The sequence below is a fragment of the Eptatretus burgeri genome, chromosome 14 (genome assembly GCF_056783735.1).
Source record: "Eptatretus burgeri isolate ZD-2024b chromosome 14, Ebu_testis_v1, whole genome shotgun sequence".
NCBI classification, from domain to species: domain Eukaryota; kingdom Metazoa; phylum Chordata; class Myxini; order Myxiniformes; family Myxinidae; genus Eptatretus; species Eptatretus burgeri.
The window spans coordinates 42,984,583-43,008,103 of record NC_140974.1 but is presented as its reverse complement, the minus strand read 5'-3'; the positions used below and the strand labels follow the sequence as shown (position 1 = coordinate 43,008,103).

Genomic DNA, 23,521 nt, shown 5'->3' with positions numbered 1-23,521 from the left:
TCATCGGCTCATCCTCACTTCCTCATTGTTACATGATTGAGAGTCATGGCCGGTGAAAGATCACCTTATGCTTTGTTTGAAATCCCTCATTCTTGCAGGGTTGGCCGGGGGAAGTTTGGCTCAAGTCTTTCACGAATAGGCTAGTCAGGAGTTTGTAATTTGGCCAGGGAGCCGGCAATAGCTTGCCGACTCTTCGCGAACGACACCATCTTTAACGTCCACCAGCTAGTCCCGGCGGATGGGACTCAATGTGTAACATCCATCAGAGGGACAGTACCTGAATTGATAAAATCAACCAGTCTGTAAAATACCAGATGAGAGCTTATAGCTGGGTCGGGATTCGAACCCAGGCTAGAAAAGCAAAAGCAGCACCGAAAGCAGCTGCTGACACACTTATAGACAGGAACTTCAACTTGTATACATAATGGATTTGTTTATACTTTTATTTATTTACTTTTCGACACTTATACTGTGATCTGGAAAGGATGCTCCTGTGATTTTGCTTTGTTTATGAGCTTGTTGCTCTTCTAATTTGGGATCTGTGATAGATCGCACCGAGCGAGGTGAATTAATAACCACGGGTAGAGCACGCACACAAATTACCACGAGCCAGATACAGTTGGTTGCTAGAGGTGGTGTATTGAACAATGCACCGGAAGCGGAAGTACCATAAGTCATGAGTACAATAAACTGATCAAAAGCATAGAATTCCATGAGTGCATCATCTATGAGTTATTGTCGTACAGAATTGTTGGTGATAGCAAAGATGCATCAATAATTCAGTGGTTGACAGGATCTTCATTAAATAATTTTTTTTTTAATGTTACAGAAGAGAAATGATTCTAATCGGAGTCCACTGTTGCCGAGCAACCCTTCAGACTGCAGAGTTATGTGGCCGGCGGGTTCCATCCCGTCGATTGGGTCCGAGGGGCGAGGAACACCCTCGTGATGAACCCAGACTCTGGATCCGCAACAATATATTGTAAGGTTAAAAGAGCCATTACAAAATGGGTGGCGATGTCCATCGTTCTGTTAGTCTAGAAGCCAAAATCTGTAGCTCGCCTAGAAAATAGGTTCGCTGCTGATTTCATGTTAGAATGGTGCAACTGGTGTTTTTGAAGAGTCTAGGCATGACCAAGTCTAGTTCCACTTGTTGCCAAGTCTGCATCTGAATATTATGGCCGCCATGACAGTAATCAAAATGGCCACCATCAGATTTAGTCTTTTTCTTACTGCAAATTGTACTAGCCAGAAATTTGTCATGATTGTGAAATACTATGTAATCTGACACGAGGAACACTATTTTGTGCTTTATTTTTGTACTGGATCACAACTTTTCACATAATTGACAACTTAAAGACGAAATTGAAAATGCACATACGAGCAACAAATGTGAAAAAGAAAATGTTTAGCACTATTGATGGAGATGGGTTTACAGTCAGTCAAAGGTTATTTCAACAGCTGTCAGATTCTTTCTAACACAAAATTACGTTGCTTTGCAGAAGAGAAAAGTGTTGTGAGAACACCCAAGTACAATTTTCAGAGCTATTGATCGGCTTGTACACTGAACGGGTTCCTACAAAGGGCTTTGCATCCACATGCTTTCGTGCAAGGCAGTCCATTCCGTGTACATTTGCACCGTCGAGTTGAGCATGACCCACGGCATTTGCATGTCGTCAGTTCTACACAGTAAGCAGTAATAGGCTGTGCAGTCATGAGTCACGGCTGAAATGTCTTGTTGCCATCTTTGACGACCTGTTCCCACCCACAGTTCTCAGGTGCAGGTAGATGTGGTTCTTTTGAGCGTGTAGCCTGGTGAAGAGCAAGGCCAAGGCCCAGGTGTTTGGGGGTCAGTTTTTTGCCTCCTGAAGCCACATGAATAATGTCTTGGCAGATGCTCAGAACTTTGTTCTTGGTATCTGTCTCATCCGCTTCTTCATTGTCCATCTTGTCAGTGCTGTCACCACCACAAAGAAGCTTTACAAGCATGTACAGGGTTTCAGGTACAATTCGCTCTGCATTTTCTGTGTTCAGTCCACCGATAATGCTATGCCCTGGAGAGCGTTTTACGTCACTGTAAATCTTTATGCCCACTCTGAAGATCCAGCCAATTTATTTTTTTTTTCATCTTCTTCATTCAGGGCCAATTCATCTTCTTCAGAACTTTCACCTTCTTCAGATAAATCATTCACGGCGGTTCTCATGGCAAACTTTGTCACAGTTGAGGATGCAACTATGAGGGGTTTTGTGACATCCAATGGCTGCACGAATGTCACCTTGTCACTACCAAAGTGAACCTCCACTTTCTGCTTGAAATTGTAGCTTTTGTAGGCTCCAGCCTCAATTCCAAAATCATTCAATAACAGCATGCTGTAGTGTTCCCAGATGTTTTTCAGGGTAAACACATGTCCCTTCTGCAGCTCTTTCTCAAGCTGGTTCATCACATTTCTGAAACAGATGCTTTCAGGAGACTGGTTTTTCTCTCCACTCTCCTTTTTATACTTTCTGCAAAAAGAAACATAACACTTGAGGTGATATTTACCTTCAGCTGCCATCAAGTCTGAAACACCTGCAAACCTGTGACGCATGGTGGGGTCAAATTGGGCCAAACTAAGCATCCTGGATGATGTGTGATCAAATTCAACATTTGTCAGGACACCAGCTTTTCCAGGAATGTCAGTCTGGCAGAAAGCGCATTTTGACCAATCCATAGCGCTGTGCACGGATCTTTGTGACTTTGGGACATGGTATTTCTCTGAGGAACCTGATGTTGTGGGTATCTCTTCTGCGTAAGTCACAGATTGTGGCTGAATCCTTGACTTCAGTCTGTCTATTTTTTGTGCGTGAGTTAAGTCACTATAGCAGAATTTGTGCCATTGAATCTTTTCGACGTGCTCCGGTACAGAATATTTTCTGATTCTTCAGAATGAGTCAACATATTTAGCGTCATTATATTTCTCTCTTTCTTTGCAACATTCAGCTACAGTTTTCACACCAACGATTGTAGTCTTTCGAAGTGGCGTTGACTTGCTAGTTTTTGAACTGTCCTGGCAAATAAAGCATTTATTCCAGTCTACATGCTCTTCTTCTTCTCGATCCCTTGAACCCCCTGTGAGAAATCTTGCGGCTTTCATTTTTCAGTTAGTCCTGGGTAACAGAAAAACACACAGTTATGCAGTTTAGGTTCATTTTATAGCAAAGTTGTAAAATTCATTGATTGTGGTTTGTATAATCAGACATTCTAATTCGAGCCTGAACATTTCTTTAAAAATAATATAGTGAAAAACAAGTCATATTATTTTTAGAAAATGGATGGAGCAATGTTTTTTTCTATACTCCCATCAGCTCAGGCATGCTCAAAAACATGGAAATCGACCCTAATTTTGTAATTTCATGTCAATTTGCGGCTGAAATATGACGAAAAGTGTATTTAATGGTGGCCATACTATCCATATCCAGAGTTGGCAACAAGTTGATTCACGTTTCTGTGTGTCTGGACAGTCAATTTACACCTGTTGCACTATTCTAACACGGAATCAGCAGGGTCGTACACTATTCTGCATTGGGCCTCCTGACTATGTTAACGTTGCAGCTTTTTTTGCTTCTCTATTATTACAAGGAACAAGGAAATCCAACACAGGTGGAGGCCATTGAGCCCATCATGCCTGCGTGAACAACACACCAACCCATCCACACAAGATCCAAGGAAGAAAATGCCAAAAATAAATAAATAATGTTTTTAATTAATGAAATATCTTTTTTTTGTAGTTTTTTTTTGGTAATTTTTTATTTCCCTTTTCTTCCCCTCAGGGAGGGGGCTTGGTTAAAAACACACATCAACCCCCCTCCCCCCCACCCCCCCCGAACAAGACCCCAACCAACAGCACTCCGTACAAATCACCCATCAATACTCAAACTACCTAAAAGTCTTATCAACATCCCCATACCCCTCTATCTCCATAACTTCCAGGTACCTATCTAATTCTAATTTAAACTTATCTACTTTTTCTGCTGCCACTACCTTTCCAGGGAGACCATTCCATGCATTAACTACTCTCTGAGTGAAAGTCCCCTGCCTTGCTACCGTCTTATTCTCCTCGTGACACATGCGCACCTTCAACCCCTCGTGACGTTAATCCCTGAACATCTCGGTATGCATCACTTTTCACTGGTGAAGCTCCCATACCGCCAAGTGTTCTGTCTTAGATGTTCAGCATCAGCAGCTTCACGTAAGAAAGTGTAGTGCTGACATTGTAACGAAGCTCCTCCGCTTGTACCTCGTTGAGTTCCAATGAGTGAATGGCCGACTCAGAAACAGCTCTGTATTCTGAAATAGAAATCTTGTCAGGAGTAATATACAAGGAAATGGTGTCATTATTAGGCCCTGAGCACTGAAATGCCATCCTCAAAACACTCTTGGAAAGGTTTTTCACCCACAAATCTCCCTCTCGATTCAACCCATTTTTGGCACCCAGGTTCAAATCCCCAAAAAAGCCCTGAATTCATCACGCAATCTCGAGAACTTCTCCACATGGCGAATTTTCACACGTTCATGCTGGATTAGCTTGCGCATGCGCAGTGAACCCCTTCACCCTTTCAAAGGTACAGTGGGGAACCGTTGAAGAAATATCACGTGACAGACGTTGAAATTTATAACGTAAAACGTCAACAGATGAAAATTGGTTTGTCGAGTTCTTTCACCGAGTAATTTCCTTTCGGCCTCACGCACAATCATCCCAGCTGTGTCGTTTTACGTTCCTTGAAATCCAATTTCAAAGGCAGAACGCTTGGTGGGTGGTACAGAGAGAGAGCTTCGCCAGTGATAAGAACATTGTGATCACACTAGTGGATATAGGCAGATGTATCATCGTTTTCAATGAGGACTATCATGAGAAATATGTGAGCCTTTTGGAGGACAAAAAAAAACATATAAGAAGCTTGGTCGCAATCCTACTTGGTATTAGGAAGAAAGTATACTCCACGGTTAATAATCTGCACTCATTGGGTACAATCAGCGGTATTACAAAACGAAATCCACCCACAGAACCGAGTATCCCAGCCTTCTATGGCCTTCCCAACATACACAAACCAGATCCGATTCCCCTCATACCTATCGTTAGCAGTGTGGACTGTTGAACAGATAATATTAATAAATTTGCTGGAAGGATGATCATCCCCTTGGTTGGTCTGTCCGATCATGTACATAATACAAACGACTTTGTGTTGAAGACAACTGAGATGGCAGGCTTATTAAACAGGTATTTTGCTTCAACTTTTACACAAGAACAGTCAGGAGAATTGCTAATAGCTGAGAGTGTCTATAAAGGAGGTGAGAAAGGGCTTTTACAGAAGATCCAGGTTAGAGTGGAGGAAATAAAGGAACAGCTCAGTAATCTAAGTGAAGATAAGGCTCCGGGGCAGATAATATGCACCTGAGAGTATTGATGGAGGTGGCTGAGCAGGTAAGTGAGATGTTAACAGATATTTTCAATAGCTCACTGGAGTCAGGACAGGTACCGGAGGATTGGAGAGTAGCAAATGTAACATCATTATTTAAGAAAGGATCCAGAGAAGAATTGGGAAGGTGTTGGAGACATTAATTAAGGACCAGATGAGGAACAATTTAAACAAATACAAAGGAATTAAAGGTAGTCAGTATGGGTTTACCAAAGGTAATTCCTGTTTAACAAATCTTTCAGAGTTCCATGAAGCAGTGTCTGATTGGGTGGATGAGGGAAAGGTAGTCAGGTCAGGTACAGGAGCATGCACTGGAGCAGCACGTTGGCTGCAGGCAGTGGACATAGTATATCTAGAAAGGCAGTGGACATAGTATATCTAGACTATAAGGTACCATGTCGGAGGTTGGTATCCATGGTGAGGGCTTGTGGAGTGGCTGGTCAGGTAGTTAATTGGATTGCAAACTGGCTTTGTAATAGGAAGCAAAGAGTGGCTGTGAGTGGGAGGATGTCTTGCTGGAAGGATGTAAGTAGTGGGGTACCTCAGGGATCAGCACTTGGACCATTATTATTCACGAGCTGAAACCCCGTCACAGACGGATTCTGTTCATTCAACCACCCTCACCAGCTCACCCACACTCGAGGGACATGGACTGGACAGGGCATGCTTGCCCCCGCCTACTCATCCCCCGCCCCTGCCCCATTCCCCCCCGCCTCCCACCCCCCGCCTTCAATTTGCTTACCCCCGCCCAAAAATGTAATTACCCCGTCCCCGCCCCTGCCTCTTCACTCCCCACCCCCCGTCTCTTGATTTCCCTGCCCCACTTGCCCCCGGCCCCCCGCCCCCTGTCCACCCCTCACACTCAACCCTGCCTAATTCACCCCAGCCTCCGCCCCATCCCCCCCGTCTCCCGCTTTCAATTTGCTTACCCCACCCAAAAATTTGCTTACCTTTCCCCCCGCCTCTTCACTTCCTGCCCCCATCTCTTCATCCCCCGCCCCCGCCTCTTCACTCCTCGCCCCGTCTCAACGAAAAGTGTTTATTCTGCTTCAGAGTTGAAAGTTGACTATTGCCACTCTGTGCGATGCACTCTTACAGGTACGAAGTTTCTTTCAGTCCAGGTCACAGTACCGAGAAAAACGTGACGCGGTAACTGCTAGGAGGAGCACAAAATTGGTCCTTCAGTCTTAATATATAGAAGATACAGTACAATGTTTCTTGTTACATTTTTGTGTCAAATTCACATTCTGAGGTCGTCAGCATGTGCACAAGAGGGTTTTACATTGCAGACGCTATTTTCGAGGAGTGGAATTACACCTCTCAGCGGTAACGGTCTGTCGACGACGGACGTAATGACGTCACCGGATGACCGATGATGTCATGACGTCCTGACTCCTCTCAGCGGTGACGTCACACATCGCCATGTAAACGAATGTAAAACGAAAAGTGTTTATTCTGCTTCAGATTTGAAAGTTGACTATTACCACCATGTGCGATGCACTCTTACAGGTACGAAGTTTCTTTCAGTCCCGGTCACAGAACCGAGAAAAACGTGACGCGACCGCTAGGAGGAGCACAAAATTGGTCCTTCAGTATTAATATATAGATTCTTTAAATCAACTATTTGGATAAGGGGGTGAAGAGTAGGCTTTCCAAATTTGCAGATGACACAAAGCTTGGAGGTAAAGTGGATAGCAGAGGGGATGGTGATCAGATTCAGGAAAGTATTGATACTTGCATAGATTGGACAAAAGATTGGCAGATGGAATTTAACCTGAGCAAGTGTAAGGTGCTGGGGATGGGAAAGAACAATGAAAATAGAGATTACAGGATGTAAGGAGTAATTTTGGAGCGTGTTACACAGGAGAAGGATCTGGGGATGGTAATAGATACGGGAGGTAAGCAGGCAGCTCAATGTCAGGTAGCAAAAGGTAAAGCAAATAGGATTTTAGGTTGTATTCAGAGGGGGATCATTTATGAATTAAAAGAGGTGGTGATAACATTGTACAGGAATTTAGTGAGGGCCACATCTAGAATATTGTGTATAGTTCTGGTCATCACAACTCAGAAAGGACATAGATGCCACAGAGAGGGTTCAGCTCAGGGCTTCTCGATTGATTCCGGGCCGAGCTTGACTCAGCTATGAGGAGCGGCTGAGGGAGACAGGGCTTTATACACTAGAAAGGATGCGGTTACGAGGATATATGATAGAGATGTTTAAGATAATGAAAGGTATAGACATAATAAATACAGGAGAATGATTCAGCAGAGTAGACAGTGATAGTACCAGGGGCCATAGCCTGAAAGGAAAGAAGAGGAGAGTTAATATGATAGAAAGGCAGGGATCTTTTGCTCAGAGAATAGTTAATTCATGGAATGGTCTCCCTGTAAATGGAGTTGCAGCAGAAACAGTAGATAAGTTTAAATTGGAACTACATCGGTACCTGGAAGTATTAGAGATAGAGGGGTATTGATGTCGGCAAGACTTTTCGGTAGTTTGAGCATTGATGGGTGATTGTGTGCATGTGTATGGAGTGTTATTAGTGGGAGTCTCGTCACGGGGTGTTGTGTGGTTGTTGTGTGTTTTTTCACCCAAGACCGTCTTCGCCCATACCCTCTCCCCTAGAAAGAAAAAAACAAAAAACTAACAAAAGCAAAACACAAAAAAAACTTAATAAAAAAAACAAAACAAAAACCAATGTCACCCACAGGGTGATCCGTATCTTGCCAAAAGGTGACCACGTGTGACTTCTTTAAGGTCACACTGAGGTGAACAGAGCTGCTATCCACCAGGAGCGACTCCTTGAGGAATATCTGCCTACGATAGATTCCGATGAGAATCGTTCTACAGAGTAACCATGAAAAATATGCGTTTGCCTCATAACGTCACCAAATGATGTCATGACGTCTCAAGCTTGACATATCTAGAAAGCACTCATCGAGGTGTTCAATTTGAGGTACTACACGATATGGTTCTTAAAACTTGAAAATTTGACCTTGGGGTCAAATATGTTTGACCTTAGGCGCTAACCATGAAGGTCAAGGCCAATCGCCACCAAAAAATAATCAGCTGAGCACCAGACCATGAACTGTATTCCCATGAAGTTCGAAGACGATCTGATCAAAATTACTCAAAAAATAAGGGTTTCGTCAACTCCCCTGATTTGCGACAAAGTGACCTTGACCTTTGACCTTGACCTTCAAAATTTTATGCACTGAAAGGGACCTCTATAGGCCTCTGATATGCGAAGCTACAAAAATTTCCAATGATAACTGTGCTCTGCAGAGTGATTTATACGTGATTACAGACAAAAAAAACAAACAAACAAAAAAAAAAAACATCTGAAGGTCAAGACCAATCGCCACCAAAAATTAATCAGCTGAGCGCCAGACCATGAACTATATTCCCATGAAGTTTTAAGACGATCCGATCAAAATTACTCACAAAATAAGGGTTTCGTCGACTCCCCTGATTTGCGACAAAGTGACCTAGACCTTTGACCTTGACCTTCAAAATTTTATGCGCTGAAAGGGACCTCTATAGGCCTCTGATATGCGAAGTTACAAAAATTTACAATGATAACTGTGTTCTGCAGAATTTTTTATAGATGATTACAGACAAACAAACAAAAAAAAAACCATACAAGCTGACTAACATATCTTGCAAAAACTTCGTTTTGGCAAGATTAAAACTGCGTTGTTCTCATTTTGGACTGGTTTTGTTAAATTGGTCTGGGATCGGAAAGTTGACAGATTGTGCCAGTCCCAAAACCTGACCACATACAAAGCTTTCATCCATAGCCTGATCGGGTACTGCTCTCCCTTCTGGGTTGGTGCTCCCGCCTCTCATCTTTCTTGGCTTCACGCTGTTGAAACCAAGGCATTTAGGATCACTGGTATCTTCCACGATGAGGCTGAGTCTCTGGGTCTCTCACCACAGGCAGGTCAGTGGTCTTTCTGTCTTCTACCATCTCCTCTCTGGCCTCACCGCCACCCTTGCTCTGTCTGAGATATGTGTTAACTGCGGCAGGAGAGGAAGTCTGCGAGCCACAAGTGGAGATGGCCTTGGATACCATAGGAAGAGAGTTTGGTGAGCAGGGCAGGGTGCCAGACCGTGTCAAAAGCACGTTGATATGTCTAGGGAGATGGCTCTGATCTCATATCTGGCATTGAGGACCTCCATCCATTGTTGGGAGAGCAGAAGCAGCATGTCCAGAGTAGAGTGACCTGGTCTGAATCCAAATTGATGATCAGAAATCAGGCCATTGGAGAAGAGGAAGGATTTAATGTCTGAAGTGATGATGGATTCCAGAACCTTGCTGATGATTTGGAGAAGGCTGATTGGTCTGTAGTTGCAGGGATCTGTTTTTGTACCTTTTTTATCCAGAGCGGTAATGTTTGCTGATTTCCAAGCAGATGGCAGATGACTGAGTAAATGAGAGGGTGAAAAGAACAGAGAGAGGGTGAGCAAGAGCAGCAGAGCAGGATTTTAGGACATGTAGGCTGATGCCGTCTGGACCGGTTGCAGAATCGAGTCGATAACAACACACAGTGTACACCATTGAAAACAAAATGCCTTTCTGTCCTTTGCAAGGGGGCAACTTCAAGGATTGTGAAGTTGATATCGCGGAGATTTCGGTATCACTACTCATTGATATAGGGGCAACAGTCTCCATCGTGATTGACAGTCTCTACCATAAGTACTTTTCGTGTTATCCACTCAACTCTGTGCAAACTACACTTCAAGCCTACAATGACTCCATCATCCGGGTGTTGGGAACGAAAACTGTTCCTGTGAACTGCAAGAGTGTTAAGCTCAACAATTTCACCTTTATGTTGCAAAAGGCAAGAGCCTAATGGGTGTTAACCTGTTTCACAAGCTTGGGTTCAAACTTTTAGACCTGACCATTGCACACATCCACATGATAGCAGACAAAGACAATGTGTACAAACACCTGTACCTTTCCCTGTTTATTAGGTTTGTTTTTTTGGGGGGGCAGAGGGAAGAATTACTGTCATGCTCCTGAAGTGGACCTTGTGGTTCCACCAGTATCTCAAGGTTTGCGATGTCTACCTTTTGCTGTTTAGTGGAGCAACTTAGCATAACAATTGTGCATTTTGTGAGGAAAGCAACAAATTTGGCACACTAGTAGCCTATCATATTATGAAAAGATTTGGATATTGGGCCATCTCAAATTCAGCCGCTGATGGCTGTGGCAGCCATTTTCCACTGCCATCAAAAATTTGAGATTTTTGATTAAATTAATTAGCTAAGCCATCAAATTAGCTAAGTTGCCCCACTAGTTCACAAATAAGTTTCTGAGGAGCTAAAATGCCTTGAATCTGGCATTGAACGCATCGATTCGTCTCCATGGATGTTGAATCGCGTCATCGCACGACTTAAGAATGGAGAGTTAAGACTTTGTGTTGATCTTAAGTCGGGGAATAAAGCTGTTATTCCTGATAAATACCCGCTTCCAACCATCAATGAACTATCTGCTTCATTCCACGATTCCAGTGTTCACAAAACTAGATTTGAGGAGAAGCTACCTACAGGTACCTCGAGCAAAGCAGAGCAGACATTTGACTGCATTCGTGACTCATGAAGGCATGTTCCAGTATCGTAGAATGCCCTCTATGGCCTCGGTTCTGCATGAAGTGCATTTCAGACGATTGTCTCTTCAGTCTTGTCCCGTTTTGAGGAAACTCTCAACCTCCTTGATGACATTGTCGTCTCTGGGAAAGACAAAGCAGAACACGATCAGTGGCTGGATGAAGTGTTGTCACAACTAGTCAAGCACAACTTGATGCTGAATGAGGAAAAGTGTACCTTTGCAGCATCAGAGATTGACTTCTTAGGATATCATGTGACAGTCAATGGGGTATACCCGATGCAGGACAACATTGAAGCAGTTTGGACTCTTCCTACTCTGTCAAATACAAGAGCTTGCATCATTCCTCAGGACTACAAACTTCTACGGTTCTACCTCAAGTTTGTACCCAACTATGCAGAGATTGCTGAACCTCATTGTAAACTACTGCACAAGGATGTGTCCTGGGAATAGACTCGTACTCAGCAACATGTATTTGTTTCGCTGAAGGAGAAGGTCACATCTCCTCCAGTCCTCGCATACTTTGATAAGAATGCAAAAGCTATCATCATGATAGATGCATCAGGTACAGTAGTGGAAGCAGTACTTTCACAATGGATCAAAGGTGGTGAATGGCCTGTAGCATTCGCATCTTGCACACTTTCAGAGACAGAACGCTTGTACTCCACAGGGGAATGCGAAGCGTTAGCATGTATCTATGCATGCGAACACTGGCACATCTATCTGTATGGTAGAAAGATCACCCTCTGCAGACCATCACATCAAGCACTGACGACACCACTCACTACATCGGGATCTAGACATCAACCACTTCAAATTTACAGGTGGTCAGACCGTCTCTACCAGTACGACTATGACATAGACTACTTGGTAGGGTGCTGTAATCAAGTGGCAGACATGCTAAGTCGTATAACCCCAGTAGTGAACTCCAAGAATGATGTGATTAGTGAAGTTGACGCCTTTGTAAATACCGTTATTGCAAACGCAACCACAAATTTACTCACCCACGACGAGCTTAAATCACAATCTCAACAGGATGCAACTCTGCAAAAAGTGTGCATTTTTCTCCAAACGGACTGGCCTCAACAAATCACAGAGGAGCTACAACCCCACTACATGATTTGACATGAGCTACCCATCATTGATGAAGGTTGTCTCGTCTGTGGCACCTGTGCGGTGATCCCAAAAGAACTACAGCAGCGAGTGGTGCATCTCACTCACCAGGGACATCCCGAGATCGTCAAAATTAAACAGAAATGTCGCGATTCGGTATGGTTGCCGAGTATTGACATACGCATGAAACAGTTCATGAAGAATTGCAAGTACAGTAAGTGTCCTCAGCGACAAAGCAGGAGATCTACATCCTGCTCCTCTTCAGCCAACATTATGGCCAGAGAAACCATGGCAACAGCTACATATGAACATCTTCGGTGAGGTTAGAGTTGCGACTCACAACCAGAAGTACTTAGTTGTAGTCCACGATCTTCACAGCAAATGGCCTGAGATCGCGGCTGCAAACTTGATTACAACTTCGTCTATTATCAGAATCCCGGACAACATGTTTACAAGATGGGGGCTTTCCGAGTCCATTACTACAGACAACGAACCTCAATTTACATCTGAGGAATTCACACAATACCTCAAAGCAAATGGCATTGAACATCACCTCACTACAAGGTATAATCCACAGAGCAACGGTGGGGGTGGAGAGGTTCAACAGAGCATCAAAGAGAGCACGAAAGCAAGTCTGGCTGATAGACATTTGATCAGGCTATCCATACTCTGTTGTGATCGTATTTCTCTACGTCTTGTTTGTTGACCGGGAAGATGCCCGTGGAGCTAATGATAGGGCATAACTTGCACCTGCCACTTCGTCTCCTAAAATCACCCGCATCGGTAGATGCAAAGATAGAAGCGATGGCAAAGTCTATTGCGAAGCGACAGCAGAAAATAAAGGAATATGCAGACAAGTGGTCAAGAGCAAAGTCACCTTCATTTGCAGTGGGCCAATAGGGCAGAGTGAAACGCCCCAACCAGGCACATAAACTTGCGACTTCGCTTTCATGTCCCCAACAGATCTTGCAGCAACTGGTCATCATAGAGATGACCAGTTGCTGGTCATCTCTATGTGGAGATGGCACAAAGTGGAATGCATGACTTCTGGTACCAACCAACCACCAAGATGCTGAGAACGATGACCACTACCTCTTCTTTCCACAAAATCTCCAAGATGAGGATCAATCTCAGCATCACAATGATTTAACTGGGCTACAATCTGGTGAATGCAGAGCTGGTCACATTCGGAAGCGTCCTCAATACCTAAGAGATTACCAGTGTACATTATGTTCGTAATTCATGAATATGGTGTAAACTTTCCCAAAATTAACTTTAATACTTTGAACACATATCATAGAAAATGTTGGTCTCATTTGTGGGTTGAGATCGTGGATCTCGGATTTTGAAATGGTTAAAGGGTTTATTTCGGAATGGGGAAAAATATGTTGTGTTGGACTGAAGTGATTGTGGCTCTAGGGACATCATGTTTTGAGGAGCTACCCTGAAGGCAGCACTCTTGAGGAATGCACTTGGTCATCGGAATAAAGGCTCCCGAGCATGAAGCCGTTTGGAGTTTGTATGTGGTACTTGTACCAGTTCAAATACAATACACCGAGTGTCGTTCTAGTATAAGTATGTATTTTGATATTTTGGACAAAACTGCAATATGGGCTGCAGGCAATGGCCCTTGCGTTACCAGCACCTTATAATCTGTTAAAAATCAGTGAGGATAATAACATTAAAAAAAAAATAAATCAAAAAAGGTATAATTGGATGATTAATGAGAATGGCACTCAGGAGAGTGCATACTTCCGCCACATATAATGCTTGATCCACGAGAACATTTCGGGTCCAATACATTTTTGAAATACCATGCGAGATATCGTTTTGGGCCCCATCTTTCAATGGTGAAGAATCGCTTCAAAAATTAAATAACTCTCGTATCCGAATCTTCACCAAGATCGAATCAATTCATCCCTGTCACACACCCAATGTGTCCACCAAGTTTCGTCCGAATCCGCCCACAACGTTTTTGAGATATGGTGTAATGTACTAGTTTAGCCCTCTCTCTCAAAGGTGAAGTATCACTTTAAAAATTCTAGTCGTCAGATCCGGATCCCGATCTTCACCAAAATCTAATCAGATCGTCCTTATCACACACTGAATCTGTCGGTGTTTCATCACATAGACAGGTCCGGTCGGTGTGCCGAACCAAAATTTCATCCGGATCCATCCACAACTTTTTGAGATATCCTGCACACAAACAAACAGACAAACAAGAACAAGACGTCGTGCAGAGCACGATACTTGCAAAATCCACCCCCTCTCCAAAGGTTGTCATGGATACATCAAATTGTCCATTTCATTTAGATTAAAATTCACAATCTTAATCAAAGTTGAGGTAATTCGGATGAAAATGGATTATTTTTCAGATTGAAATTGATGGTTTTAGAAGTTTGACCTTTGACCTTTTGACCTCAAAAATAGTTGGTTTCCCAATTCAGTGATGCAATATGCAAATCTTGTTCAAATTTCAAGTCAATTGGATGAAAAATGACGATTTCAGAAATTTGACCTCAAAATGACCTTTGACCTCAAAATGACCTTCACCCTTTGACCTCAAAATCAATAGGCTTCTCAGTTGAGACTGCCTCTACAAGTTTCATGACGATCAGTTTAGAATTTAACCTGTAGATGACAAACAGACAGACAGAATAACAAAATCGACTGACCAATATCCTTGAAATATCTTCGATTTTGCAAGTAACAAACAAACAGAAAGGGGGTAAAACATGACCTCCTTCACGTTCGGTGGTGGAGGTAAAAAAAAAGAAAAAGGTCAAACGGTCACGGTGAACCTGCTAATTCTGTAAGCACAACATTTCTCAACCTGTGTCCAAAAATTGTTTGCATTGCTACACTTATGTACTTTGCTACCAGATCTGAAATGGCTTCTTCAATGTCTTCCTTTCCCTTTGGGCCTCAAACTGGATTATTTGCTGCATTAAGCAGCTGAGAAGCTTCAAACTCTCCTGTTTGTTGTCTGGGTCCACTCACATGATTAATGTTTGCCTTTAGCGGCATCAATTGGCATTTAAGAGACCCTGGAATAATACTGATGATCTTTATCGCTAAATTCGAGGTTGGTGCTGTGTCGATGCACCACATCACCGTGCAGTGTTCCACTCTACAACTCCATCACATTGTCCCAGGTTTGTACAAAACGCATGCACAGCTGTTTTTCAGCACATGGGCCATATCCTGGCAGGTTGGAGGGTCATGTAGGATGACGCTGGTGAGGCCTAAGTGCATGGAAGCAGAAAAACGCCAAGCCCTCAAATCGACCCGCTTGACATTTAACAGCTTCGGAAGCAGTTCCTTTGAGCAGGCAAACCGGAGTGAGGAATGTTTAATCAATGTTTGGCCAGCCATCTGGAGTCAGGATGCCAAGCAACTATTGTCCGCACGTTTATATGAGATGTTTTTGCGAGGATTTAACGGGAGCACAACTAGTGGGCCATTCAAACATATGGCACAAAGCTATGTCACTGCCATTTTTTAACAACTCTTGGATATTAGGAGGATTAAGGTATGGAAGAGAGAGGACTGTGTAGCACAGCAACCTTTGACATCTGGTCATTGATCATAAAGGTTGTGTTGGATTCAAAAACACGATGGATCTCTATCCCGAGGACACCTCAAAACAATTTTGTGGAAAATAAGAACAGTCTGATTCATTGACGACTTGTTTTCTTTACTTCCTTCTCTCTAAACTCAGAGATTATTTCTTCAAAGCAATATAGTATTTAATAGTGGGATGTACACTATAAAAAGCAAGTACTGTGGTATGTCGTGTATATGTTTGCAATCCTGTGTGCCAATTGTGAAAACATGGGTTTGTATACATGCCTGATTTATCAATCTCCACATATCTTGTTTGCCCCTTCCCCCAAACCCCCGTTGGACTTAGTCCAAAACGAGGGTTTATGGATTTGGTCTCGATTTTCGTGTGCGTACGTGCGTACGAGCATCCGCAACCATATCTCGGACATGTATAGACCAATTTTATTCGTACTTGGAACGAAGACAACACATGATGGTGTACAGATGCACTTCATGTTTTTTCGACATCAGATCCAAGATGGACGATTGGCGGCCATTTTAGTTGTAAAAACAACCCCGGTGTCGAACACGTCCTCAACCATTTCTCAGACATGCATTTGTCAATGTTGTTCAAACTTGGCACACAGATAAAGAATGTTAGTTTCCATAAGCATGTCTTTTTTTTTTCCGAGATCAGATGCAAGATGGCAACTGGCAGCCATTTTGTTACTTAAACGCGTCCCCAACCATTTATCCAACATGCATGGTCCAATTTTGTTCAAATTTGGCACAAGCACGGGACACAATGGCATACACTTGCACCTAACTATATTTTGTGATCTGATCAAAGATGGCCGACTGGTACACTGGCGGTCATTTTAATTGTCAAAACCCTGATGTTGAACACGTTCTCAACCATTTATCGGACATGCATTAACCGATGCTGTTGAAACTTGGCATACAGATATTGAATGACGGCTTACATAGGCACATCATTTTTTGGGGGAAACTAGATCCAATATGTCTGACTGGCAGCCATTTTAGTTGTAAAAAAAAAAACCCAGTGTCGAACATGTCCTCAACCATTTCTTGGACATGCATTCACCGATGTTATTCAAACGTGGCACACAGCTAATTAATGATGGCTTACATATACATGTCTTTTTTTGAGATCAGATCAAAGATGGCTGACTGGTAGACTGGCAGCCATTTTCTTACTGACATGTTTCCCAAACCATTTCTCAGCCATGCATGGTCCAATTTTGTTCAAACTTGGCACAAGCACAGTCCATGATGGCATACACGTGCCCCTCACGATATTTTGCAATCTTATCAAAAACGGCTGACTGGCAGAATGGCGGCCATATCGTTGTGCATAAATATGGGCTATCCCTTTAACTCCATCCAGAAAAATTACTAAAACAATGGGGGCTATGCCATTTTATGTCTTTTTTACTTGGTAAGATCTGTGTTGTGTTATAGATAAGCTAATATGGGGTTTGCATTAAGTCACAAATACAAAGTGCATAAATGTGGGATTTGCAGTTGCAAAACTTGTCCGATATTTCAGGTCAGGTCAGGTATGGGAGCATGTGCCAGAACAGCGCGTCGCTGCGTCCACTTTCCGCCGGTACTCCAGGGGCCTCCGTCTGGCCATCCCCCAGGCAGATGCCAGGCCCATCCCCATCTCCTTGAGATGATGGTCAACCTGCTGCAACCATGAGGCACGTGGTCGGCCCACTGGCCTCCTCCACTCATGAGACTCCCTCGCTGAGAGAATCTGGTGAGCAGGATCAGCGTCAGGAAAACGAGCCACATGTCCATACAGCCGCAGCTGACGCTCACGGACTATGCAGGTAACAAATCTCATCCGAGTCTCTCTCAGCAACCGCTCGTTGGACACAAAATCCGACCAGCGATAGCCAAGGATTCTCCGAAGAGACCTGGTACCAAAGGAATTAAGTCTCCGTCTCAGATCCTTGGTCAAAGTCCAAGTCTCGCACCCATAGAGCAAGACTGGAAGTACCAAGGACCTGAAGACTCGGACTTTCGTCCTCCCGCACAGGTACCGGCAGCGCCACACCCCATGATCCAGTGAATCCATGACTCCCCAGGCCCGACCCAGACGTCTATTGACCTCCGGCTCACAACCTGCGGAGACATGAATATCACTGCCAAGGTAAGTGAATCTATCCACGACCTCAACATCCTCACCACAAACAGACACAGACAGGACAGCAGCATCCAAGATGTCACCGAAAGCCTGGATCTTTGTTTTGACCCAAGAAATCCGTAATCCCAACGGCTCCGACTCCTCATTCAGCACCTCGAGGGCCCCCAAGAGGATGTCTAAAGTCTCCGCAAAGATGACTGCATCATCTGCAAAATCAAGGTCCGAGATCTTGACATTGCCAAACGATGCACCGCAACTTGATCTCTCCGACATCCTCCCAAAAATCCAGTCCATACAAGTGCTGAAAAGTGTGGGGGCAAGTACACATCCCTGACGAACTCCAGTAACAACTGGAAATAAGTCAGAGGCGGTACCACCACACTTCACAGCACTCTCAGTACCAGAGTAGAGTTCAGACATCAGATCGATCAGTTTCGGTGGCACCCCACGAAGACCAAGAATCCTCCAGAGGACATCCCGATTCACTGAATCGAACGCTTTACAGAGATCAACATAGGCTGCAAGCAGCCCCTGCCGAAACTCTCGTCTGCGTTCAGTGAGGACACGAAGAGCAAGGATACGGTCAATCGTTGACCTCTTTGGTGTAAAGCCTGACTGCTCTGGACGCTGGTGCTCAAGCAGATGGTGGCGAACCCTATCAAGAATTATCCGAGCAAAGACCTTGCCCGGCACTGAGAGCAGCGTCACCCCTCGGTAGTTGTTGCAGTCTTGGCGATCACCCTCTCCTTTCCAGAGAGGGACAACAAGGCCCCTCTTCCAGTCAGTTGGGATGATGCCTGTGTTCCAGGCAGAGCACAAAACTGCATGCAACGACGCGAGTGCAGCATTTCCACCAGCCTTGAGAAGTTCAGCATGGATGCCACAGATCCCTGGAGCTTTGCCCCGTTTCAACTGGTTCACCGCAGCCCGTGTTTCCACAAGCGATGGTGGACCACAGTTGATTCGAGGGTCAGCAACAGGGATTGTAACACCCTTGACGTCCAACTCAACAGCTGGGGGATCAGCCTGGTACAACCGCTCAGTAACCTGGCCCAGCGGGCCTTCACTTCAGACTCCTCTGTCAAGAGCCTACCACTCTCTGCTCGAACTGCAGTGCTCCGAGGGATGGGCTTGGATGAACGTAATGCGCCGAATTCCCCTGTAAGCGGGACGAGAATCACCTGTCCACAGGTGATGCTCTACCCCCTCACAGATTCCTCGCACATAGGCCTCCTTGTCCACCCTCAGTGCACGTACAGTTTTACGCCTCAGCTCCCTGAACAGCTCAGCTCTGCCATTCAGCCTGGCCCTGCGACTCTGGTCAATGGTATCCAGTGTCCCTTGAGAGACAAAATTCTTCTTTGCCCTGCGGTGAACTCCAAGGCATCCACCGGCAACATCAAGGATGGTGGTCTTGAAGGTGCTCCACAACTCTTCAGGACCCCCCAAAGCACCCAGACCCCCCAAGTGTCCACTCAGCCTGTTCGCAAACTCCTCAGCTACTCTCTCATCCCTGAGCTTGGCAACATCCAGCCTAGGCTGGGATGGTACCATTCTCCAGGATTTAAGGTGCAGCTTTAGAGTTGCTACAACAAGCCTGTGGTCAGTATTGAGGAACTGAGCACTCCGGTAGACCCTGCAGTTCTGGATCATCCTCCAACGACCGTCAATGAGGACATGGTCAATCTCCTTTGCCACACCGCCAGCGTTGGAATACCAAGTCCAGCGATGAGCTTGCGGGCGCTGAAACCATGAACCAGCCACCCTAAGTCCATGACTTCTTGCAAAGTCAAGGAACTTAGTGCTATTCTGGTTCATAGTTCCTGACCCATGGGGACCAACACACACCTCATAACCATCCCTATCAGTTCCAGTCGATGCATTGAAATCCCCCAAGACTAGAAGTGTATCTCGTCTGGGGCACTGATCAACCACAGATTCGAGTGTGGCGTAGAATGCATCCTTCACGGTAAGATCACTCGCCTCAGTCGGAGCATAAATAGAGACCAGGGAAATGACACCTAAGGAGTGACGAATCCTTAATCTCATGATACGCTCGTTGACCGGTGTTACCTCAATTATCATTGGGGTCAGCTTATTGGACACAGCTACAGCAACTCCTTGGGTATGGTAACCATCAGAGCGACCAGACCAATAGTAGGTGTAACCACCCACCATTATCTCGCCGCAATCCGGTCTCCGAACCTCAGAGAGAGCTGCAATCCCGATGTCCAAACGCTTGAGCTCAGATGATAACAGAGACAGGTGATCATCCTCTCTTAGGGATAGGACATTCCAGGCACCCACCCGAAGGGACCGCCTCAGGTTAACCCAAGGAGACCGCCGTCTGGTGGACGACACCTCAGCACCACTCCGACACACTCTCCCGCAATCTGACCCAGGGATGTTACCCCGTGGTTTCCCTCCTATCAAAGATTGGGGGTCCCGAAGGCTTTGCCCCAATCCCATCATCCGGTGAGCTGCCCTGCCAAGGGAAGCTGCACAGGAGGTACTCCCACGGAGTGGGTTTTCAGATTTTTTTGCGTTTTTGCGTTTTGCGGAATGAAGCGTTTTACGGTGGCTGGAGTGCAAATCCTGCCACCAACCTCCTAATAAGAAGTAACCCAACTGCAGGAGGACGTCCGCAGACACAGTTGGGCACTAGATATGGATGGCCGTTGGCTCACAAGGAGCTCCTCCGCCCTTTGACAGGTTTTGTTTTTAATCCTGCTGGGTGTCCATATCCAAACACCCTCCTCACCAGAAAACCTGGTGGGGGAGACGGTTTAGTCGCCGACAACCCGACCATGGAACAGGTTAGTACAGGTTTACATGGTACCTGTAGCAGGTCACAGATCGAACCTGACCTGACAAAAATTTGCCATATTTGCCATAAACAAAAATTTGCCATATTTGCCATCCGATATTTGCCATAAACAATACAATTAATTGCACAGTAACTATGAGATCTCACAAGTTAAAAGAAACCAAATAATTAATTACATGTATAACCTCAAACATAGTTTACTTATTAACTTGCAGCAAATGTTTGATGCAATATTTTGGTGAAACAATGCAGAGATGTAATATAAGAATGAATGCACATCGGAGCGGCACGAGAAACCCAGATAAAACAACTGGCTGTCCATTACTCACTCGCCACTTTACTTTTGGATACTGTCAAAATGACAGCTTCAGTGTTCAGATTGTAGAAAAGATGAGCGAGCGATAATGACCTAAAAATAAATCAGATGGAAGATAAAACAATCACACAATTACGTTAGCAGAGAGAACTTTTCTGGATTAAAGAATTAAGAACTGTTTACCTAGATGGACTAAAATGAAAGAATTAATGATACATACATACAACATAATGGCCAAAACATAATCGCCTCAGTTTTTAACACCTTACCACGAGAAATTCAAACACAGGCTACATAATTATGGATGTAAACGTCCAGTTACAGACACGTCACACAACAAATCATAAATGAGTGGTTACATCTTCACAAATCAAATATCTTTAGATTACTTAACAGCAGTAGAATTAATATCAATACTTAAAAATAAAAACAACTGAAAGAGGTTTGGCAAATCGTTAACAGACTAATGGAAGAGGATGATCAAGAGGATCTCCCAATCCAACACATGATTGACCATAGAATGTATAAAGAGAAATATAAAGAAGTTAATTGTAGAAAAGACAATGACATCATCAATATGTTTGATAACAAAGGGGTGGAAATGATCATTATAGAGAAAAGACTTAAACAGAAGGAAGTGTGGAGTAAACTTTCAGAAATAATACAACAGAGAGAACCAGCAAGGGTTGTGTACACTTTACGAGATGCAATTCGGGGGAAAATCGTCAACTATAAGGAAACTATGCAATCTATAGATGTAGAGCAGGCGTCGGCAACCTAAACCAGGCCGCGGGCCACGTTCGGGCCACCTCGCGGGCCGCACCCCCCTCCCAACCCGAAAAAAATAACAAACACACCTAAAATCAATGATAATAAATGTAATTGTAAATTGAACCTTAAGACCTTCAGCCATCTGAAACAACAACGAAAAAATATTTAAGACCAAGTTAAGTGGACTCATACTGATTAGTTGTGAAAATAATTTATTGTGACGTACAGACGTACGTATAAAATAATTGTGACGTACAAAATAATTTATTGTGACGATTAGAAGCGAAAAATAATTTATTGTGACGTACAGAGACTTATATATATGTGGAAGAATCTAATGTCCACATATGTTAAATTTGCCGTCGGTTCAGAAAAATGTTTCGAGGGCCGCACCTAATGGAAATCCGGACAAGGCGCCGCGAGCCGCAAGGGAGGAGCTCGCGGGCCGCATTTGGCCCGCGGCCCGCAGGTTGCCGACCTCGGATGTAGAGGAATGGTTGAGTAACACAAATCATTGTAATTGTGAACACTCCGTATTTAAAGATCCACATCATAAATACATTATCACAGGTGATCTCAGAATATGGAAAGATAGAAAATTACGCGCATCTACATATAAAAAGAGCTTGGTCTCAGCGTCCGTCCATCCCTCCGTCACTCCATATGTCTATTATTTACGTACTATTGGAATGTACCTTTCGACCCTTTAGACTGCTAAGACCCCTTAGACCTTTTAAGACCCTTTAACTGAGACCCAGAGGACCCTTAAGACCCTAAGGACCCAAAAGTCCCAAAAGTCACTAAAAAGACCCCGAAGACCCAAAAGTTCCAAAAGACCCTGAAGACCCAAAATACCCCAAGGACCAAAAAATCCCAGAAGACCCCAAAACACCCCGAAGACCCCAAAGATCCAAAAGACACAAGGGACCCAAAAGACACCGAAGACCCAAAAACACCTGGAAGACCCCAAAGACCCTGAAGACCCAAAAGTCACCAAAGAGCCAAAAGTCCCTGAAGAGCCAGAAGACCCCCAAATACCCAAAATACCAAGAAGACACAGAAGACCCAAAAGTCCCTGAAAACCCCAAAGACCCTGAAGATCCAAAAGATCCAAAAGTTGCCAAAGACCCAAAAGTCCCTGAAGACCCAAAACACCCAAAGCCACAAAACACCCAAAAGTCTGTGAAGACCCTGAAAACCCAAAAGACACAAAAGTCTCAAAAGACCTAAAAGCCACTGAAGACCCCAAAAGACCCAAAGACCCAAAAAGACCATCCATTGGGACCATACTCTGTACAGAGCATTGGTGCTGCCTAAGCAGTCTCCTTGGCAATTGGTCACAATACTGGACGGGTCGCCACTCTGACACAGGATACCAGCAAGCTGGCACTCATTTTGCCAACCTCAGAAGGATAACAAACAGAGTCAACCCCACCTAGTATTAATTCAATAGCCAATCAGGATTTTAACTCAGGATCTTAGGATCCTAAGCCCACCACCCTCACCATTAAGCCAACACCAGGCATAAACAGCTTCTATCACCTTATCATCACTGCAAAGGGGAATTTCTCTGCCAGCTCTTGCACTGCATAAGCAACTGAACAACTATAGAGGAAGAGGAGAGACAGAGATACATGTTGATAAAAAACACCATAAAATTAGCAACAGCAGCAACCCCTAAGTGGGAGACTGCGGAAGCCCCCTAT

General features: G+C 44.3%; 1 long non-coding RNA gene across 3 annotated transcripts in view; it reads right to left on the bottom strand.

The window, feature by feature from the left end:
- Positions 1–23,521, bottom strand: part of LOC147013046 (uncharacterized) — an 81,070-nt gene that overhangs the window by 27,644 nt on the left and 29,905 nt on the right. For 2 of the 3 annotated variants that reach the window (XR_015051167.1, XR_015051168.1), the window contains exon 1: positions 11,018–11,314. The exons of the other annotated variant lie outside the window; for it this stretch is intronic. This is a non-coding gene — a long non-coding RNA (uncharacterized LOC147013046). Of the gene's footprint in view, positions 1–11,017; positions 11,315–23,521 lie in introns of those variants that run through there. 3 annotated transcript variants of the gene reach the window in all.